This window comes from Lissotriton helveticus, chromosome 9 (assembly GCF_964261635.1).
Source record: "Lissotriton helveticus chromosome 9, aLisHel1.1, whole genome shotgun sequence".
Classification (NCBI taxonomy): domain Eukaryota; kingdom Metazoa; phylum Chordata; class Amphibia; order Caudata; family Salamandridae; genus Lissotriton; species Lissotriton helveticus.
In genome coordinates this window covers 539,849,410-539,867,383 of record NC_136070.1, presented here as the reverse complement: position 1 = coordinate 539,867,383, position 17,974 = coordinate 539,849,410, and positions in this window count along the sequence as shown.

Sequence of the window (17,974 nt, the reverse complement as noted above, 5' to 3'; positions counted from 1 at the left end):
CCTTACACGACATGTTTTGATAATACCAAACCAAAGTTAGCATTTACCACGAGGATTATAATGCACTTAAGAGTATATGGTATGGCTATATCATAGAACAGCTCTAAGGAGATATTTCCGAAAGCTGCAGAGGGGCTCAGCTCATGCTAGGGCATCCTCTCACACAAAACCAATCACTCTGCCTTCAGGATTGTCAAGGCCTGCCATAGGAGTGACTTATAGGTTACTATGGGCCCGATGTAGGTGACTCATTACCGGTCGGTAAACCCAAAATTCGGTAAATTTCAGGCTTACCGACCGGTATCGAGCCATTTGCCATGTAGGTGTTGATTCGATAAATACCGATTCTGTATTTACCGAATCATAATTTACCGATTTGGTATTTACCGAATCGGTAAATGGCATGTAGGAAGCACATTTGTGAGTGCTCATGTGCTTTAAGGATTCGTTATTTACCACCAACTACAAGTTGGTGGTAAATAACGAATAGCTTTGAAAATACAAATCTGTGCATTTTCACTGTGCCATGTGGCATGTATGTGTGCCACATGTGCACACACGCACGATTCAGGGGTACAACAGGGTGTCAAAGTGACACCCTGGCACCCTTGAATGTGTTCCCCATTTTACCGAATCAGTATTTACCGAATCGGTAAATGGCATGTAGGAAGCACATTTGCCTCCAGGCCCATAAGAATGAATGGCAATTACCGAATCGGTAAATACCGATTCGGTAAATACCGAATCTTACCAATTCGGCAATACTTACCGAATTTTAGCTACATAGCATTTACCGATTCTAGAATGCCGAATCGGTAAAATTCGGTATTCTAGAATCGGTAAATATACTTTGCCTACATCTGGCCCTTAGTGTCTATATGTAAGGGTAGATATAGGTATACTATATCTAAGTAAGGAGTGCTTACACCAAATTACCCAGGCTGCAAGTGCAGACCTGTGGTGTCATTTTTGAAGGCTAACCAGGGGTGGCACAATACACCACATTACCTAGGCTGCAAGTGCAGACCTGTGGTGTCATTTTGGAAGGCTAACCAGGGGTGGCACAATACATGCTTTAGCCCCTGGTAGGCCTCTGGGGTCCCTATGCCCTGGGCACCTAAGGTACCATATACAGCATGGGTACTCACAAACTTTCTCTCGGGGGCCAAATTTACAGTGTGGCTTGTGGCCGAGGGCCGCACTGGTGGGGGCGGGGTCAGTGGAGGAGGGGGCGGGGCTAGAGCAGCAAAACAAACTGACCATGAGGTTGAACACAGGCCCCTGCAACAGACGCCTTCATCTACTGAGCCACCAGACCTGGCATACACATCTCTCACACTCACACACTCACTCACTCACTCACACACTCACACACTCACTCACACACTCACTCACTCACACACTCACACACTCACTAACTCACACACTCACTCACTCACTTACTCACTCACTCACTTACTCACTCACTCACTCTGTCTGTCTGTCTCCCTCTCTCTCCCTCTGTCTGTCTGTCTGTCTACCTCCCTCTGTCTGTCTATCTCCCTCCCTCTGTCTGTCTCCCTCCCTATGTCTGTCTGTCTCCCTACCTCTCTTTCCCTCTGTCTGTCTGTCTCCCTCCCTCTCCCTCCCTCTCTCTCCCGCTGTCTCACTCTGTCTGTCTGTCTCCCTCCCTCTCTCTCCCTCTGTCTCACTCTGTCTCCCTCTCTCTCTCTCCCTCTGTCTCTCTCCCTCTCTCTCCCTCCCTCTCTGTCTCCCTCCCTCTCTGTCTCCCTCCTCCCTCTCTGTCTTCCTCCCTCTCTGACTCCCTCCCTCTCTGTCTCCCTCCGTCTCTGTCTCCCTCCGCCACTGTCTCCCTCCGTCACTGTCTCCCTCCATCTTCTCCTCTCTGTCTGTCCCTGTCTGTCCCTGTCTCTGTCTGGCCCTGTCTCTGCCTGGCCCTGTCTCTGTCCAGCCCTGTCCCCCTCCCTCTGTCTCACTCTCTGTCTCTCTGTCCCTGTCTCTGTCTCTATCTCTGTCTGTCTCTGCCTCTATCTGTCTATGTCTGTCTGTTTCTGCCCCTATCGGTCTCTGCCCCTATCTGCCCCGGCCCCTATCTGCCCCTGCCCCTATCTGCTCCTTCCCCTATCTGTCTCTGCCCCTATCTGTCTCTGCCCCTATCTGTCTCTGCCCCTATCTGTCTCTGCCCCTATCTGTCTCTGCCCCTATCGGTCTCTGCCCCAATCGGTCTCTGCCCCAATCTGTCTCTGCCTCTGTCAGTCTGTCCCTGTCTCTGCCTCTATCTGACCCAGCCTCTATCTGCCCCTGCCTCTATCTGTCTTTGCCCCTATCTGTCTCTGCCCCAATCTGTCTCTGCCGCTATCTGTCTCTGCAGCTATCTGTCTCTGCCCCAATCGGTCTCGGCCCCAATCGGTCTCTGCACCAATATGTCTCTACCCCAATCTGTCTCTGCCTCTGTCAGTCTATCCCTGTCTCTGCCTCTATCTGCCCCAGCCTCTATCTGCCCCTGCCTCTATCTACCTCTGACCCTATCTGTCTCTGCCCCTATCTGTCTCTGCTCCTGTCAGTCTGTCCCTGTCTCTGCCTCTATCTGCCCCATCTTCTATCTGCCCCTATCTGTCTCTGCTCCTGTCAGTCTGTCCCTGTCTCTGCCTCTATCTGCCCCAGCCTCTATTTGCCCCTATCTGTCTCTGCCCCAATCTGTCTCTGCCCCAATCTGTCTCTGCACCAATCTGTCTCTGCCCCTATCTGTCTCTGCCCTATCTGTCTCTGCCTCTATCTGTCTCTGCCCCTGTCTGTCTCTGTCCCTGTCTGTCTCTGCCCCATGTCTGTCTCTACCCCATGTCTGTCTCTGCCCCTATCGGTCTTTGCCCCTATCGGTCTCTGCCCCTATCGGTCTCTGCCCCTATCTGTCTCGGCCCCTATCTGTCTCTGCCTGTCAGTCTGTTCCTGTCTCTGCCTCTATATGCCACAGCCTCTATCTGCCCCTGCCTCTATCTGTCTCTGCCCCTATCTGTCTCTGCCCCTATCTGTCTCTGTCCCTGTCTCTGCCTCTGTCAGTCTGTCCCTGTCTCTGCCTCTATCTGCCCCAGTCTCTGTCTGCCCCTGCCTCTATCTGCCCCTGCCTCTATCTGCCCCTGTCTCTATCTGTCTCTGCCCCTATCTGTCTCTGCCCCAATCTGTCTCTGCCCCAATCTGTCTCTGTCCCATTCTGTCTCTGCCCCTGCCTCTATCTGCCCCTGCCTCTATCTGACTCTGCCCCTATCTGTCTCTGCCGCTATCTGTCTCTGCCACTATCTGTCTCTGTCCCTATCTGTCTCTGCCCTTGCCTCTATCTGCCCCTGCCCCTATCTGTCTCTGCCCCTATCTGTCTCTGCCCCTATCTGTCTCAGCCTCTGTCAGTCTGTCCCTGACTCTGCCTCTATCTGCCCCTGCCTCTATCTACCCCTGCCTGTCTCTGCCCCTGTCTGTCTCTGCCCCTGTCTGTCTCTGCCCATGTCTGTCTCTGCCCATGTCAGTCTCTTCCCCTGTTTGTGTCTTGGGCAGTGCACACATACTGTGTCTACACGTCCCCGACACCAGCCCAGAGACAGCCCCCCCTCCCTGTAATGTAAAAGCCAGCTCGTTTTCTTTCAGAATGTGCTGCTTTGTAGGATTTGTGTCCCACCACTTGGCCTGGGGGTCACAGCTGTCACGGCACCCCGAGCAGTCAGATCAAAGCCCCCTTGGGGCCAGTCACTGGAGTACTTCACAGGTCTTTAAAAGACCATTTAATTGTTAATGAGGCCTTGTTGTATTTGAAATCACCCGGCCCCCATAAATCAACAACCGGCGGTGTTTGCAGACACTTTACAAAAAAATAAATATAACAGGTACATATCTGCAAGGTCCGCGGGCCGCACAGAAAGGCTTGCCGGGCCGCTGACGGCCCGCAGGCCGTACTATGAGTACCCGTGATATACAGGGACTCATAAGGGTGACCCAGTAACCAATCTGGTATGCACCTAAAGTACATGGTATCAATTTAGAGAGAGAACAGCTAGGCTGTGGTCCTGATTAGCTAGCTGGGCCACAGCCAGTCTAAAGTCGAAAAACCAGTGAAACACAGTAAAAAGTGGGGGTAACCATAGGAAGCAGACCCTACTCTCCGACACAATGACCCCCCCCCCCAAACGCAGGGACATTAAACTAACCTTGACCAGTTGAGTCTTCATGTTCTAAGTGGAAATACCTGGAAAGGCCATCTGCATTGGCATGGTTACTCCCAGGTCTATGTTCTACTGTATAGTCCATCCCCTGTAGGGAAATGGACCACCTGAGCAGTTTGGGATTTTCACCCTTCATCTGTTTTAGCCATAAGAGGGGCTTATGGTCTGTCTCAACTGTGAAGTGAGTGCCAAACAAGTATGGCCTCAGCTTCTTCAGAGCCCAAACCACAGCAAAGGCCTCCCTCTCAATAGCTGACCAACGTTTCTCTCTAGGGGTCAGCCTTCTGCTAATAAAAGCTACTGGCTGGTTCTGACCTTCATCATTCAATTGTGATAGCACAGCTCCTACCCCCAACTCAGATGCATCTGTTTGGAGTAGTTAGGACTTTGCAGAATTGGTGCAGTGCACATGGCCTGCTTCAGGTCATCAAGGGCCAGATGTAGGTAAATAGCATTTACCAGATTCGAAAATACTGAATTTTACCGATTCGGTATTTCGAATCGGTAAATGCTATGTAGCAAATCATTCGGTAAAAATTACTGAATCGTTAAGATTCGGTATTTACCGATTCGGTAATTGCCATTCATTCCTATGGGCCTGGAGGCCCATAGGAATGAATGTCAATTACCGAATCGGTAAATACCGATTCGGTGAAAGGGGGAAAACATTGAAGGGTGGCAGGGTGGCACTTTGACACCCTGTTGCACCCCTCAATTGTGTATGGGTGCACATGTTGCAGATTATGTCTGCAACATGGCACTGAAGCAATCTACATAAAATTGCTTTTTGGGGTGTTTTCGTTATTTACGACCAACCTGTAGTTGGTGGTAAATAATGAATCCTAACATGGGATAAGCACTCATTTAGGTGCTCCCTACATTAGGAATTCGGTAATTTACCGAATCGGTATTTAAGAAATCGGTAATTTACCGATTCGGTAAATTACCGAATCGTTAATTTCAGCCCCTATATCAGAAAAGCCTATTACCGGTCGGTAACGGCCGAAATTCATTACTTTTTGCCGTTACCGACCGCTAATACCCTTCCTACATCTGGCCCCAAATGCCTTTTGACAACTGACTGTCCACTGAACTTTCTTAGGCATTCTTTTAGAAGTTAAGTCATTCAGGGGTGTCAGTATGGACCCATACCCATTGACTAATCTCCTATAGTACCCAGTCAGGCCCAAGAAAGCTCTGACCTGAGTCTGGGTGGTTGGAGCAACCCAGTCCATTATGGTCTGGATTTTGCTCTGCAATGGTTGAACCTGGCCTCCACCTACAAGGTGGCCCAGGTACACAACCTGACTTTGCCCTATCTGGCACTTAGTAGAGTTGATAGTTAGGCCTGCTTTTTGCAGGGCCTCCAAAACATTTTTCAGGTGGATCAGGTGATCCTCCCAGGTGGAGCTAAAGACAGCAATATCATCAAGATAAGCTGCACAGTAGTCTTCCAGGCCTGTTAGGACTTTATTCACCAACCTTTGAAATGTGGCAGGTGCATTTTTCAGACCAAAGGGCATTACCACAAATTGATAATGTCCACTAGGGGTTGCAAATGCTGTTTTTGGCTTTGCATCATCAGCTAGTCTGATCTGCCAGTAGTCAGCTGTTAGATCACATGTGCTCAGAAATTTGTCAAATGCCAACTTATCTATGAGCTCATCTGCTCTGGGTATTGGAATGGCATCAATCAGTCTTAGTGACTGCATTGAGACCACTGTAGTCTACACAAAACCTCATCTCTCTCTTACCACCCTGGGTGTGAGGTTTTGGTACTAGGACTACTGGACTCGCCCAAGGGCTATCTGAAGGTTCAATTACTCCTAATTCCAACATTTTCTGGACTTCTGTCCTGATACAGTCCCTGGCATGATCAGGTTGCCTGTAAATCGTATTTTTAACAGGCAGACTGTCCCCAGTGTCCACTTCATGAGTGCACCAGGTAGCCTGACTTGGAGTCAGTGAAAACACATGTCTGTATTGTTGCAGAACTTGTCTGCAGTCAAATTGCTGCTGATCAGTGAGGCTGTCTGCCAAGGCTACTCCATCCACTGACCCATCATCAGGGTTCTGAGAGAGCAGGTCTGGAAGAGGGTCACTCTCTTCCTCCTGCCCTTCATCAGTAGCCATGAGCAAGCCCATGTCTGCCCTGTCAACATATGGTTTCAATCTGTTGACATGAAGCACCCAATGGGGGCTTCTGGGAGTTCCCAGATGTACAAAATAGGTAACCTCTCCCTTCTGTTCAACAATAGTATGGGGCCCACTCCACTTGTCTTGGAGAGCTGCTGGGGCCACAGGCTCCAACACCCACACTTTCTGTCCTGGCTGGTAAACAGTCAGTACAGCCTTTTGGTCATGCCAGGCTTTCTGTAATTCCTGGCTAGCCTCAAGGTTTTTGGATGCCTTTTTCATTTACTCAGCCTTCCGGGGGCGGAGACCAAGTATATACTCCACAATATCCTGTTTAGGGGGTTTGAGAGATAACTCCCATCCCTCCTTCACCAGACAAAGTGGTCCTCTTACAGGGTGCCCAACAGAAGTTCAAATGGGCTGTAGCCAACCCCCTTCTGTGGAACCTCCCTGTAGGCAAACAAAAAGCAGGGTAGCAGGATATCTCATCTCCACCTGAGCTTTTCTGGGAGACCCTTAATCATACCATTTAAGGTCTTGTTGAACCTTTCAACTAGACCATTGCACTGTGGATGATAGGGTGTGGTGAACTAGTAGTTCACTCCACACTACTTCCACATTGCAGTCAGGTAACTAGACATAAAGTTTGCACCTCTGTTAGATACTACGTCCTTAGGGAAACTCACTCTTGAGAAAACTTCCAAGAGGGCTCTTTCCACAACAGGTGCTGTAGTGGTCCTAAGGGGAATTGACTCTGGGTACCTGGTGGCAAGATCCACTATCACCAGAATAAACCTGTGCCCAGATGCAGTTTGGGGATCCATTGGTCCAACAATGTCAATTCCTACACGTTCAAAGGGAACCCCCACCACAGGTAGTGCTATAAGGGGGGGCCTTTGTAGTGCCACCTGCTTTACCACTGGCTTGGCAGGTGACGCAGGAGCGACAAAACGGCTTTCTGTCTTTAGACATGTGGGGCCAGTGAAAGTGAGGGACAATTCTGTCCCAAGTCTTGTTTTGGCCCAGGTGTTCAACTAAGGGAATATCATGGGCTAGTAACAAAGGGAAGCCCCTGAATGCCAAAGGTATGACCAACCTCCTGGAAGCACCGGGCTTGGGGTCTCCACTCTCTGAATACAGGAGCCCTTCATCCCAATAGATTCTATTGGTGCCACTAGCATTCCCAGCAGCAGCCTGCTGTCTGAGGGGTTCAAGAGAAGGGCAGCGCAACTGCGCCTGACTCAGATCTGCCCTGGAAGGGCCCCCTGTCCCTAAGAACTCAACCTTATCAGGTTCAAGCTCCTCTGGGACAGTTCCTTCTTCTGGCTCACAATCAGCTACCCCAGAAGGCTGATCCTCACTCTGGGCCAGGGGGAAGGCACTGCCTTAACCCTACTGCTCCTTTTCCTGTGAGGCAACTGGTCCATTATTCCAGAATCCAGTGCCTGTTCAGTGTTAGACATTTTGACCTGTGACCTATTCACTGCAAGGACATGTGCTGAGATTCCTAACATTTCTGCATTGGTCCTATACTCCATTTCAGACCAGGCTGAAGCCTCTAGGTCATTACCAAGCAACCATTCTACAGGGAGGTCTGCACTGATCAAAAGCTTCTTAAGGCCAGTTACCCCTCCCCAGGAGAAATTAACAACTGCCATACTATGAGTGGTACTAACGTTGCTAGCAGTGATCACTTGGTAGGTCTCTCCAAGTATGACTTGTCCAGGATCCACAAAGTCAGGTATCACCGTTGTGACACTGGCATCTGTGTCCCTGTAGGCCTCAGCCTTTTCCTCATTGATTAAAGGTGTTTGTCTGTACTTGCCCAGATTACTGGGACTCACAGAGGAGGTCATATCCATGCCTCCATCACAGATCAAAACAGCTTGAGTTGGCACTCTGACTAGGCCAGAGTCCATCTCAAATCCCAGGGTTAACCTTACTACACCCTTGTGTTGGGAAGCACCACTTGTAGCTGTACTAGGGGGAACAGTTGCCTTGGGGGTACTGGTGGCTGGAGCTGTCTTCTTTTTTGGTGCACTCACTAATCTAGTGAGTATTATTCTTACAAACTTTGCACCATAGTTTTCTTGGACCTTCTTTCTTTTTAGATTGGGGACCCCCACCATTAGAAGCCTTTTGGGGACCTTGTGAAGACTTCTGGTCTTTTACTTTCTCCCCAACCTTTTGGTCTTGCTTCTTTTGGTCACCACCTTGGTTCTGTACCTTCTGCTTCACCCTGGTTCTGACCCATTTGTCTGCCTTCTTTCCCATTTCTTGGGGAGAGGTCAGATCAGAGTAAACCAAGTGCTGATGCAACAACTGGTTCTGACAGTTATTAAGAATCTGTCCTCTCATGATTAGATTATACAATCCTGTATAATCCCACACTTTACTGCCCAGCAACCAGCCCTCCAGAGCCTTAGTAGCACAATCTACAAAATTAGTTCAGTCATGAGTCTGTGTCTTTCGGGTATCTCTGAACAGCAACATGTACTGTTCAGTGGTTAGGCCAAACCTATCTATCAGAGCACTCTTCATGACAGTATAATTGTCAGCATCCTTTTCTCTTACAGTGAGGAGCTTATCTCTACCTTTGTCTGCAAAGGAGAGCCATAAGATTGCTGCCCACTGCCCGGGGGGTACCTGCTTTACTTTGCAGGCCCTTTCCAGTGTAGTAATCCATTTGTGGATGTCATCCCATGACTGATAGGGGGGACAATCTTGTTCAGGTTTCTATGGTCATAAGACCTATCCCTACCACTAGGGATGTTGCTGCCACCATGGGACTCTAGTCCCATCTTTTTTTTCTCTCTCTCAAGAGCTAGGGTCTCCTTTTCTAAGGTTACATCTTGTCTCCTTACCCTAAGCTTGGCTTCTCTCATCCTAGCTTCGTGCTCCCTCTTCTCAGGAGAAGTTCTCCTCCCTTGAGCAAAGGCAGAGAACCCTAGAGATGTACCAGAATGGTCAGATTCTACTGAAGGTGATCTTTCCCTTCTAGGCACACCACCAGGTCTACGTGGGGGATGGAGGCGGGCCCATTCTGGCCTTCCTCATCTCCAGGTAGACTTGGATTCCCCAGGTTGAGTCTACTGACATCAACCTGGTCTGCATCATCATCATCATCATCGAAGTTCTGTTGGGGCAACCCACTAGGATCCTCTTCTGCTGATGGCTGCACCCCATCCCCATTATCTAGTCTATCGGGATCTGCTGCTTTTTCCAAGTCATCTAACACTAAGATATCTAACAGGTGTTGGGTGGTGGGACTTTGTCTTTGCTTTAATTTTCTTTTGGCACACAGACCCCATAACTCTTGAAAGGAGAATGTGGCATACTTAGATGGCAGTACTAGGCTGTCATCTCGCAGAGGCCCACTAGGTCCTGCCTTTAAAGCCATGACTAGTGTGGTGTGGTGTGTGCACCTACCTACACTACTTGGTTTCCTACTGAACCTCCCTAGTAGTTGTAGTCAGGGTGTGCTAAGCCCTTAACACCTACAACTTTCAAGTTCAGTAGAACTTATGTATTTTAAGCTTGATTTATATGTATCTACTGGTACCTTAAGTGATTTTTCAAATGATATTCTAAAGATTATCGGGTAAAACAATGCAAGCTGTAATCCCACACGCTGCACACCAATGTGAGAAGTTGGCCTGGCATATGATGTCCACTCTTCTAGTGGACACCTTGCACCAGTCCAAATGACCCTTATTGATGGTAGGTTTGAAGTCAACCTTATAGAAAGCTATCCTAATGGTAGCTGTGGAGAGCAGCCTTCAGGCTAAGACTTAGAGGCGAGTTAAGCAAGTTGTTTTATCAGTCTATAATCTCTTGAATGATCAAACGAAAGTACACCACACAAGGTATATATCAAATATATATGTATTTATTCTAAACACAACCCCTCTGGTCTCTTTATGAGGTCAGAGGTAAAAATACAATACAAGGAACTTAATTAGCATACGATAAGTTGCACAGTATACGTTATGCCCTAGGGGCCTCACAAACCATATACTAAAATAGTGGTATAAGAACCACATGAGGGATAGAAGTCAGGCCTAGGGCCTGTAGAACAGCTAGGGCAACCAGGAACCACCCGAGGTAGGGACACAGGAGACCCAAGGGGGACGCGTGCAGTGTCTAAACACAGCCGCGAATCACCATTGACTTTCTATGGCGAAAGAACAAGTTACAATTTTAAAGATTAAGGACACTTAGAGGTGAACTTCGATGGAACCCTTTTAGACTAGGACACTTTGAGAGTCAAGACCCATGGGAGCACCGGAGTACTCGTGTTACCTCACCCGGGGAAGCCGGGTGCATAGGTGTCCTTTGGTGTCGGGTTTCGTCGTCGATTCCTACGGAGAGCTGCGAAGAAGTGCTGCAGGCGACCAGAGGAAAAGTGTCCGGCTGGATCGGAGATGTGAAGAATCTGAAAGCAGAGGGGACAGAGTCTGGGTCACTAGCCAGTGACCAGGATGGCGACATGAAGATGCCAGCCGATGTTGGGTGCTTTCAAGTGAAGTAGGTGAAGCTTGACTCTTCCGCCACGAGGACCAGGAGGCGTCAACTACAACCAGGAGCTGGACTCGAGCTGTCCCACGAAGGGTGTCGAGTGCTGCAGTGTCAGACTCCGGATTGGACCTAACAAGCCTTGGCAACAGCAACCCACGCAAGATGACTAGATTGGCTTCGGTGCAGACCAGCAAGGTCTGAGGGACTCACCCTTTGGAAGGGAGTCAGAGCATGTCTGGAGGAACCAGGAAAGCTCAAGAAACAAAGGATTGTCCTTCGTGGGAGCCCACTAGCGAATGGACTAGGAACCGCGAAGGAGCCTCGAGCTGAGGTGAAGAAAGGGGACTCATGGAGTGCTGGCCTCTATACTTCGGTGCAAAAGGTGCTCGGGCAGGGGCTTCAAATACCCCAAGGCACAACTTTGTGAACCTTCGGGAAGAAGGTGCAGTCGCAAAAATGCAGGATGTCCAGGAGTTCCGGTCCCACGTCTCTTGTGTCAGCTACAAGTCTCAGCTCTGCTTGGAACTCGTGTCAGCTTCAGAGATGTCTGGAAGTTTGTGTCCTGTGACGCAGATTCTTCGGGATTCGGCGAGAGCCTCGAAAATGCAGACCGGCAAAGATGCTTCTTTGGTGCCTGTTTGAACAGGGGGGTCACTCCTTGACCCCAAGGGAGATTCTTCAGTCTTCTAGTCAAAATGAAATGTTGAAGGTCCAGGATTTCTTCTTCAGGGTTTCGTACAGGGTGATCTAATTCCTAGGGACTGGGTTCCTATACTTATACTAAGTTTAGGGATTGGGCTAACTCTAAGGTCCCACCTGTGGGTGGACCTGGGGAGGGGGTGGTTATGTCCCTTCCCCTTTGTCCAGTTTGCACCAGAGCTGGGGCTGAGTGCCCCAGCAACCGGTTTGAACTGGGAAATGCATGGAGCACCTTGTGTGCCCCAGGCAGTGTCTGAAAAGCGGTAAACAACCTTTACAACACAACTTTTACATCGCAGATCCTTTACAACGCAACCATTACAACGCAAACTATTACAACGCATTGCTCTGGGGGGCGCTCTAGGATAGGGAATAGGTTAATTTACTATCCAATAACCTTTCCTAGTGTCCACGGGGACTGGAGTTGGAATAGTAAATTAAACTATTCACTATCCAGCACCCCAAAGCACTATGCGTTGTAATGGACTGCGTTGTAATACTTGCGTTGTAAAGGCATGCGATGTAAAAGCATGCGTTGTAATGTCATACATCCCTGAAAAGCATTCACTGAATGCAACCCACCCTGCCCCAATACACTAAAGCCTGTCTGGGGAGGTGCTGGCACCTCCCTGGACAGGAAACCTATTGTCCAGGCCTCCCCTGCCGGAGTTTCGTCCAGCAGCAGGAGGTCAGACTCGCGTCTGTGGCAGCAGCATCCATTTTGTGATGCTGGGGCTCTGTTTAACTTTAACCAGGTATACCAGTGTGTACATGTCTTTTCCCTCTAGAAGGGTGGAATGCTACCCCCGCCTCCAGAACTGGCGGGGGGGGGGGGAGGTTAGTATTCCAAATCGTTTGACACCTTACATGACATGTTTTGATAAAGCCAAACTAAAGTTAGCATTTAACCGCGAGGATTATAATGCACTTAAGAGTATATGGTATGGCTATATCATAGAACTGCTCTAAGGAGATATTTCTGAAAGCTGCAGAGGGGCTCAGCTCATGCTAGGGCACCCTCTCACACAAAACCAAGCACTCTGCCTTCAGGATTGCCAAGGCCTGCCATAGGAGTGACTTATAGTTTAATATGTGTCTATATGTAAGGGTAGATATAGGTATACTATATCTAAGTAAGGGGTGCTTACACCACCTTACCCAGGCTGCAAGTGCAGACCTGTGGTGTCATTTTAGAAGGCTAACCAGGGGTGGCACAATACATGCTTCAGCCCCTGGTGGGCCTCTGGGGTCCCTATGCCCTGAGTACCTAAGGTACCATATGCAGGGACTCATAAGGGTGATCCGGTAACCAATCTGGTATGTACCTAGAGTACATGGTATCAATTTAGAGAGAGAACAACTAGGCTGTGGTCCTGATTAGCAGGGCCACAGCCAGGCAAAAGTCGAAAAACCAGTGAAACACAGTAAAACATGGGGGTAACCATAGGAAGCAGACCTAACTCTCCTACACTTATGAATACATTTGTGCATGAAGATGTCCTTTCCAATATGAAAGGCAATGCTGCCTGTAGGTCAGGCACCCTTGCAGCATCAGGCAAGCATTTATGCCTTGACGCTAGGCAGTGTCAAGTTAGCCAGTGCAGGTAGAGAGCTGAAAAGCATGATATCCACTAAAATATCTTAATAGATATGCAGCTGTTCATCTCTCTCCTATTCATTCAACACAGCAACTTTTCTTGCTGCCCTTAGTGAACCTTTAGTAAATGTGCTCCCAAATGCTACAAATGCCTCATCCAGAACCAGATGTGCAGCATCCTGTCTGAAACTTAACCACATCAAAACCAAATTCCTCCTATTTCGAAACAACACTCTAAACCTGCCTCTGCAATATGAAACTGGACAAATTCAAAGATCATCTTAGAACCAATTCCAGAAAACAGCTAAAGACGTGGATCTTTGGTCTACCAGTTGCTTGCTGCCAAAAGCTTATTTAGGCTTATGTCATTCACTTGATCGGCTGTTGATAGCGCCAGGAGACTCCGTTAGGAGTGGCAGTTCGCGCTTTATAAATTCTCATTTCATATAGATTCTCCCTTGACACTGACTTCACCCTCAAGGTACTTATTGCCAATAAAACATATACTACTTGGTACCAGCTCTCGCTCTGTTCCTCCCAGAAAGCAACTTTGGAACAATTGTTCAAATCATCCGAGTCATATCTGGAAGATGACTAGTTCTGCTTTTCCGCCTTGCAGAACATACACAGCCCTCCAACCACTCTGCTTAAGGGTGTCATACCCACAGCAGCAAACCTCACCAGGAGACGGAAGAAATGTCACCCGGCTATCCTCAAACCATTGGAGCTCCACTGTTTCTCCATGCCAGCCTGCACCACCCTTCAAAGCGAGCGGCATCATCTACAATGACTGACACCCCCACTGTACAGGTGCAGTCAGCATGGTGAGAAGGACTGCACGACACAGGTTTGAGTTTCTGGAAGTCTTTATTGACTTCAAATAGAGAGCCCACATCCTGCAACCATCTGGTAAGGCCGAGGATTCACAACTACCGAGGGATGGAAGTTGAGAATTTGAGCCCACCAAGCCATCCAGAACATGGAACGATAACCAATCGCTAAGCCCAGCTCAAGGATGCAACTATTTACTATTGGTACACCAAGCTACCTGGCTGACAAACTCACCACCTCCAGTGACCCTTGGCACAACTGCAACCAGAACACAACCAAACTAGAGATGAAGTACAAGAAACAACAAAAAGTAGGCAACATTACTTTTTCATCTACGCACCAAGGATCTGGCATGATATCCCTGCATCCATCAGGGCCTTCTTCCATTTAGGACACAGCTGAAGATAAACGTCTTAAAACAACACAACTTCACAACACGGTAAATAATCTACCTCCCATATCAGAACCCAGCAACCCCTAAATGTCTGTTTTCGACCATCTGTAGTGCATACTGCTCTTCAGCTAGGCTTGCTTTATAGAAATACAACATTCATAAATATTAACTCTCATGTCACATCTTCTGGCTTTCTGGCACACTTCTCCTGCCACTGCCCATGTCACCGACCATATCTACTGTTACAATACCCTTTTCCCACTCCCGTCACCACTCCAGTACCTCATCCCTGTTTACTTGTCATTTCAGTGCCTGCTCTACACCACTGTCCACTTCTTCTGCCCACTTCGGCTGTCATGGTTCACTACTCCTATCACTGCCCACTTCTTCCACTACCCCAACTTCTTTCATTACTCACATATCCCATTTATGCCCACTCCTCTCCATGGGGGTCATTCACCAAAATGCCAGGGGTAGCAGAAGTGACATCACATAGCCACCTATTGACCCAATGACATCACAAGTGACATCATGTGATCTTTATTACTGAACCCTCTGAGGAAATGATATAACTAAAGTTATCACACATTCGAAATCACAGGCGAGATTGTTATTTAAAAACAATATTTTGCGTGCACTGACAATAATGAAAACCAGCAAAATCTGTAAAAAAAAGTGTATTATTTGTATTTCATTTTTATATTTTATTCTGGAGAGTGCACATTGCACTGCTATTTTTTTTTTTTTTTAGAGCTAAGAGTTTAAAGACACAGGTCTCAGCCTGAGCCGCATAAAGTAAACAGTGCACATCACAGCACTTTTTACCTTCTGTACTTGCCATTGCCTGTGTCACCCTATCGCTATCAGGATCTATTGGCCTTATATGAACCATTCTTTTCCTAAGCTAGCTGTGTCACTGTGAGGCCAAGGGTCGCAAAGAGCAAATCAGGGTCGCAGCTGCAAACCCGGGAGACCCTAAAATGATGCCCATGCTTCTCTCATCAATACCTAACTTTCATTGCTGTGTCCATCTCTCCTGTTAAGTTTTACAGCTCCTCCTGCTGTCTCTCTTCTCTTAACCGAATTCTCCTGTAACAAATTATTTTTCCTCCTAGTCATTTCATTGCCCCTTCTTAATACTTTTCCCTGTCGTCGGTCATCGCACACCTCACCCTGTCAGTACTGCCAGCCACTGCCGTTGCTACCTCCTTCCTCTCACAACCCGCTGTATCACCACTGTCAACTAGCTGGTGCTCTTGAAAGTCTGGTGGTGTTGGGGCAGAGTCAACCCAACATGACTAGCTCTTCCCTACCGCTACTGGCCTTTCACAGGCCCAGAGAAGAACAATGCCATCACTAGCTCTCTATTCCTCTGATAGTATCTATGAGCCGACCTGAAATTCTACAGTAGCAGCAAAAACAACTGGAGCTATAATCGTGCTTACATTTTGCCCTATACCTCGGCCCGAGCCCTACCATTGGATACGGCACTAAAAGCAAAGAGAAACGTTTTTGCAGCACAAGCACAACTTCCTCTAAAAACAATGCAAGGTTAATGCACAAAATGATGTGGACATTTCAGGCACAACACTTCTGTCAACAGCCAGCAAATTGCAATTTTGTGCACAGCTGACACACTTACCAAGTGAGCTGGGCCCACTATTTGAAGGACAATGCATTGCTGGAGCATGACAATTTGTCAAGGCTTGGATTGTCATGGAAGCTTTCCCACAGTTCTGCAGTGTTCTGTAGTGTTACTGTCAACCATACTGTTCACCCATTTCTTAAATCTGTTACCCTGGGCAAAGACAAGCTCTGCTTTCTCCACTCTCCGTTCCTCAGATTGGACAATCTATCTAGGATGCCAACCTGCTCCCAATCAGAAGTATAAAAAATTGTTAGAAGAGAAACTCCGTTGAAGCCTTTCCAGCCACATAGAATGAATATGAGTAACAATTTCCAATAGGTATAGACTCAATATGTTTGTTAACCATGTAAAAGTATTTAAAATTATTAGTTTTCTTAAACAGTTGATTAAAAAAGTCTCAATCTGCCAGAGGTCTTCACGGGTTATTCCGACAGTAGTATGTGTAAAAACCCTGAGAACCATGTGAGTCTGTAAACTCTGTTATAGAAATCAACGTATGCATCAGATAAGGGTCACCACTGTCATAAGGTGAGGTAAAGCAGCGGTCATTGAACACCATCACCACTGTGAGGTACTACATTACAAGTAAACTCAGGGACTTTGACTTTTACAAAGAGACCCAGAATTATTCAACAGCAAAATGGTATTTTGCCTAGATTACTGAAAATCATTACACGATTTCTATATCAGATATGTACAAATGGAGATCCTCTTGTACATTGCCTGTCAGTGATCTTACTTATGTCTAGGACATACTATGTAGCAGGACCTTCAAGAAAGGTGTCCTGGTTCTCTAGACGGGTGTGGAATTCTTCAGTTAAAAACACAGTACCAACATGTTTGGCCCATAGGGAATGAAGAAAGTAAGTATCTTTTGAATATGCACAGATCTAGTCATTCACATTATTGACTAAAATGGATTATACATTTTCCATAAGTTACAAAATTATACTGTAACATTCATAACTAAGAGCACTGGAATGTTGTGAGTAACTCTGAAGACAATGGAACGACATACGGTCATTGATGTCCACGTCAAAAGACAGTGGCACCCAGAGCAGAAGGTTTGGAGATGACTGGCCTATCAAAATGCTCCCCTCTGCAAATTGTAGGTACTGTTAAAGGCCAACAAAGGCAGCATTCTGTGGAGGACAGCTCCCAACTTCCCTCCAATTTTTGAGCCCTGTCCTTGTTGGGCGAATGGCTGCTTACCTCATAGCAATGTAGAGCCTGAACACTGAAATGATGGTGCACAGTTTTTCTTATCTTATCTGCATAGCCCTTGTTTGTTTTCAGGTGCTGAAAAGAGTTTCTTCTTTCCCTGCTACAGAATGCCAGCTCCATCGGTGTTGTAAGAAAGCCTAATCAACCACAGAAATAAGGCAACAGGTAACACATTTCTCTACTTCCGTTGTTGACTAGGGTTGTTTGTAGTAAGGCAAGGGGTGGAGCCTGCACAGGGGCAGCTCCTCCATTGGAGCAGAGGAGAGTCGCTGTAATGTCAGCGCTCTAGCTGACTCACGTTGCGTGATGACGCGACGCGCCCCCCGGCCATTTTGTGGATGCGAGCGCATCCACAACGGAGAGGCGCGAGTGCCGGAGCCTGGGAGCAATCGGCTCGGCGCTCTCTGAGCAGTTTACTTAGAATAAACCCCATTAACCCCTAAGCTGTGTTCTGTCATTTGTGGAGAAGCAAAGCACTTTTACAATGGCGACGAGGTCGGATCAAAGAAGAAGAAAAAACGGAAAAAAAACGGAAACATCGAGCACAGAACCCAGGCAGGTGCAACCGTCAGACCACCACAAGGTGCCTGAGAGAGCCACAGTTAAGCCATAAAAGAGGGACATCAGAGAGTGCGACAGAGCCTACAACACCCACATAAGGAGGCAAACAGGGCACAAAGAAGGACAGAAAGGACACGCAGTGGGATAAGAACGCAAAGGAC